This window comes from Carassius auratus, chromosome 25 (genome assembly GCF_003368295.1).
Source record: "Carassius auratus strain Wakin chromosome 25, ASM336829v1, whole genome shotgun sequence".
NCBI classification, from domain to species: Eukaryota; Metazoa; Chordata; class Actinopteri; order Cypriniformes; family Cyprinidae; genus Carassius; species Carassius auratus.
The window spans coordinates 1,177,658-1,183,657 of record NC_039267.1 but is presented as its reverse complement, the minus strand read 5'-3'; positions in this window follow the sequence as shown (position 1 = coordinate 1,183,657).

Genomic DNA, 6,000 nt, shown 5'->3' with positions numbered 1-6,000 from the left:
GGTGCGAGTCTCCAGCGAATGCTGAATGTTTAATTAACCGTGCTGCTTTATTAGAAAAGTGTGCATGTTTTTCATTTTCACGTGCGCTGCGTTGCATTAGCACCTCTCGACGGAGACCCGAATTACGTGTGCAGAGCTCTGGATGTCATTTAATAATCTGGTTTCCTCCAGCGGATGCATTAAGGAGGTTTTGTCTGCAAACAGAGACTTGAACTCTCCTGCTGAACGGGACTTGCGTTAATTACTGATCGGATTCCAGTGCGGATGAAGTGGATGTAAGCCCTCATGGGAAGTTTCCAGAACTGATTTTGACCTATTTCACATGTCAGCATGCACAGGAACCTTTTTTTTTTTTTTTTATGCTGGTGCAAAAAAATTAAAATGGAAGAGCAAAGGATTTGTGTTAGGTGTGTGCCTCAGAGAATGTTTGGTTGTGCTAAATCTGTATTTTTTTATTTTATTGATCCATCAACAGCTGGCATGAAGAAATGAAATGGACTATTTTTGAAATAATATCATCCAATGGAGCAAGTTTTGGGGGTGGGGGTATCTGTTTGCCAAACCAATGACAGACCTTGTAATTTTTCCTCTTTTAATTAACAACGTTGTAAAGACATTTTCTTTAATAGAGCCTTGAATGTGGTTATTAACATTATATATATTTTCTAAAAATATAATATTATAATTATTATATGATATAAAAATATATTACTATAAAAATCTTAATATATATATATATATAATATATATATTATTATTTGTTAAAGTAAGTGAATAATCTGGTTAAACCTTCATTTAAAAATGAACTAATATTTATATATTATTTATTATGATAATTTAATATTAATGTTTTTTCATTTTAATGAAATATTTCAACAACAATAATTTGAATAATGTTTTACATTTCTTTTCTTAATTTAAATTTAGTGTAGTATTGTTCATTTTATTTATAACTTTTTCATTTATGTTTCTTTTTCAAGTTTCCCGACAGGGAGAAAGAAGAGGAAATAAAATTATGATCAGTAAAAAGAGATCCTTAATTTTTAATTCAGTATCTTAATATCTAATGTAATTTACTATTAATATTATTTTATTAAATTACTATTTCAGCTAATATTTAACTAATAATATTGCTAAAAAATTATTTTATTTTAATGTGCTATTTCTAATTTCATTTATTAATAGTTGTAGTCGTAGTACTTCCCAACAGTAGTCCTTTTCTTTAGAGAGATTGTGTTGTTTCCCTCAGCACCACTTTATAATGGCAGGGAGGAGAAGAGGAAAAGAAATCCTGATAATGAAAGAATCGGTCAGCAAGGATGATCTGTTGCGTTGGAGTTTAGTGTAGAGTTTAGCACTTGTTGACAGCTGATTTCAGTGATTGAAGCGTCACTCTCAATTACTAATTATGTTTCTGTTGTAGTTTGTGTTGGAAAAGTCTCTTTGCTCTTCGTTTAATCTCTTTGTTGTTTAGTAGTAAAGATGGAGTTGGTCCAGTGAACCGTTGTGGCCTCTCGTCTTGGTTTCTGATGTGCTCGAGTGTCTCTCGCTGCATGACATCTTTATTTCCTCTGCCACATTTGCTCTCAACCTCTCCAATTACACAAGAGCTTGTTTTGATTCATGAAATAATCCACTTCAGGACACTTGGAAATCAGTCGTGGCCCTTCTGTTGATTCTCCTGCTGTGTATGCACACGACCCTTCACAAGTCATTTGCATTAGAGGTTTCTTCGTTAGGCTCTCAGAGAAGAAACATAAAGGGTTAATTCATCTCAAAATTAAATAATTTTGACTCTTGTTGTTATTGTTTGTATATTTGTTTGTTGTAAACATGTAAACTAAAATAAAATACAATTATAATACAAAAAAATATCATAAATATAACATTTTTATTATTGTCAATATGATTGTTGTTTATAATAGCAAGCTTAAAATAAATAAAAAAAACATGCTAAATTAATAATGATTTTTAATTGTACATTTTTTTATTAATATGTTAAATATTAAAACATTCATTAAAATTTACCAAACAAGATGTATATCTCATGATGTTTGAGTTTATGATGGCAGAATTTAATCTGTGATAAATTGCATGTATTTCAGAGGAACGGACACCTGTCACACACTGAGTGTTAGATGGAGTGTGAATGCTGCTTTCACGAGCTTCCATGCTACAACACTTTTTTTCCCCTCAGGCTTTCATTCCTCCATTACAGTACACACCGAGCACAGTGCCAGCACATGATCGCTCTCGTTCCAGCTGTAATTATGACTCTGACTGTAATGAGATCTGCTAGCATGCTGCGGATTACATTCTGTTAAACATGTTAATGTCATGCATTACGCTGAGCTTGATGGTAGGGGTGGGCGTTTTGACAGAAATCCTCTCAATATCACAAGATATAGTCAGTTTTGCTGAAAATCAAGGGAAAAAACAATTAAAACCATGTGGTAATGCATTTTATTTAAATAAATCAAGTAAATAAAACACTTTGCAAATGGAAGGTACTTAATTTCTTTGATAACTGTTTTTACATATGAACCATGAAATCATATTTGCATTGTTTGCATCTTTTCCCTTTCCTTTTCTGTGATAAACCCATCATATATATATATGTTAGGGCTTGGTAAAAAAATATCGCTAACTATATATTAACCGATTCTCATTCTTACGGAGCGATATTGATTCTTAAATCCCAAGAATCTAAGGTCTAGCCTGTTTTCAGGTAATGAACGGAACTTTGAAGGGCACTTCCCATACAACATATCACAATAAGCATCGTGCTTTAGTACTTTTAATATGAATCTAAAGCGGCGTTTCCACCGCAGGAACTTTACTCAGGAACTAGGGACTTTGGGCTGGTACTCGGTGTGTTTCCACCGCAGGAACCAGGAACTAAATAAAGTTCCGGGTAAAAAGATGCCCCTCAGAAAGTCCCTGCTGGCGAGGTGGTACTTTTTCAAAAGTTCCGGAACTTTCGGGGGCGGGACTTGGGCGCTAAACATCCTGATTGGTTGAGTTTAACCACCATTTATTCGGATCATTTTCAAAATATTACTGTTATTGTGTCATGAAATGTAATTTTAAAAGTATTTCAGCCTATTTTATTTTATTGTAAATATACAGAGAGGAAGATTGCAGTAGCCAAGACGAGCTGACTGAAGTTAATCGAGTACGCTGCTGTTTGCAAAATTACCAGATTTGCATAATCGCGGACATCACACTCCTGAGTCGAATGAGCAAAGTCTGTACTACCGAGGATGCACGTCCAAAATCAGCGTACTTTGTATTGAGAAACGCGCGCAGACCTACGTCACCAGACATTTGCCTAATCTTCCCGGTACTTTACACCGCGGTGGAAACACAGAAAGTTACAGGTCTGGAGGAAAAAACTGTTCCTGGGGACAAAAGTTCCTGATACAATTGTTCCGGGTAATTTTGGTGGAAATGCGGCAAAAGTCTCAGATTTCGAAGTGTATTGTAATATTCAAACAATAAATGTTTAATGTTAAGTGGCAGAATACTGTAACACCTCAGTTCAACAGACGCAATAAATGTGATCATCCCCTCCACATTAATACCAGTTTCAGCACACAATAAACATAACTAAACATCCAAAGTTAAGTTAGAAGAAAGACAATTATACAATCTGTATCCTGTCGCATGTAATTGCTCAATCAGTGTCAGCCGTGCAAAGACGTCAATATAACGGCTTGTAAACCGTGTCAAGTACACATTTACCTCAGAAAAAACATATGTGGTGACCATAAACTCATTAGTCAGGTAGAAAAATAAACTGAAGATAGGGGCATGCACCAATAAACATATTCATAATAAAATGTATTTTTCTTCCATGTTTATTATAAAACGGATAGTTCTGGTCCTTGATTCTGATTGGCTGAGCCACGTTCGAAGCTGTTGTAAATTACTCTACAAGTATACACCTTAGTTCACTTTGTTACAACCACAATTGATCCTGAGGAACTACAGTACATTGTTTGGTGGAAGAATACTGCTTTTATTAATATCATTACATTTTATTTAGTCTGTTTTATTGTGTGAAACCATACTGTGATATGGAATAACCATTTTATAATAGCAATAAGCCCTGTGAAGCCGTGGTTTACAGTGAATTTATAACAGCTAAGGGGGTTTTAGGCCTAATAAAAACAAGAATGCATGCATATATATATATATATATATATATATATATATATATATATATATATATATATACATATATATATATATATACATATATACATATATATATATATATACATATATATATATATATATATATATATATACATATATACATATATATATATATATATATATATATATATATATATACATATATAATAGCACTATATAATATATAATAGCACTATATATAATAGCATTTTTTTATGCATTTATACATATATAAATGCATAAAAAAATCCTACTTTTAATAGCACTAATTTTATTAATTACTATTATTGTTTAAATTATTAATTTTATTGTCGGTCAGTATCACTAACTAACTGATCCTGTCACAAAAAAACAGGTTTTATTTTTTTACATTTGTTTTGTTTACATTTTTTTTATCAGTTTTAAGTTCATTCTTTAATTAAAATGTTAATTAACATTTTAATATCATTAATTTTATTATTATAATTATTATTATTAAGTCCATTTCGATATCTAACTGTAACCTGTCACAAAAAAAAAATATTCATCATTCATTTGTTAAAATTATAAGTAATTGAACAACTACTTTCTGATTCATTCTTAATAACAAATTTAATTAATTGTAATAATTTTTTATACATTTTTAATCAAAATGAATATTGTCAAAAATGAGAGAGAAAAAAAACTCGAATTAATAATTTCATAATTTCATGAAATTGTTCATTAATAGTATTATTATTCATTTACGTTTCTTTTTACAAAATGAATTCATTATTCTATGTTCCCCTATTTTGAAAGGCTCTCCCTCACACAGTAAAAGCAATGTAGCAATAAACTCTTTATACCTAACTACCAATATACCATCCTACATTATGGGAACGAAGAAATATTCAGGCCCTGAAGCTTGTCACCATGTACCATTTAATGTCTTTCCCATCTAGATCTGTTGTGTGTGATTATGAGTGTGTTTACCGAGGTGAAGCCCTCCATTTGACAAACCCCTTGATTGCAATGTGATTTCTGCAGCATTGGCCCTCTGGAGGTCTGCGGCTTCACTGCGGCTTCACTGCTGCTGCTGATGTTTTGCTCGATTGATGAGCAATCAGTTGTTATTGGATTGGGTGAATGGCTATTGATGAGCTGGCCAGGGTCCCTGTCAGTCACTCGGCTGGATGGAGAGAGAGACTGTGATCAAGAGAGAAAAAATATATATTTTAAATCCTGCTGTGTGATTGTACAATCAGAAACATCCTTGTTTCTGCACACCCGCTTCATACAGGAAGCTCTCTGTGGGATTATGGGGCTTTTTGGGCTTTGACAGGAAGTGGCACACGCGCTTGGCCTGCCGGTCGTCCGCTTTCTCTCCACCCAGCTAATAGCAACGATCATAATGACCTCATGACTTAAACATGAGTCCAGAAATAACAGGACAGATATAAATAAAGGTGTGAAGCATTTAGGCGGGCCATCTTTTTCCTGCTGCGCTGTACCATTCTCAATCTTCCTGTGGGTTTTAGGTTACGCAAACAGACTGTCAGGTGGGATTGAAATGCACACGCCATCTCTGTTTCAGCAGGCAGCAAGAGTTTATACAAGTCTTCAAGAACCAGGGAAGTTCTTAGAACAAGACACAAGCAAGCTGATTTATTTACCCCTTTGTCTTTCATAAAAGACTGTGTGTTTTGTGGTGTTCTTGGTGGTTGATAGGGTGTTTCTGGTCTTCTGTATGGTTGATCGGGTATCCTGGTTGTTCAGGTTGGTTGATAGGGTGTTCTGAGTAGTTGGGTATTTGGGGTATTCTGGGTAGTTGATAGGGTGTTG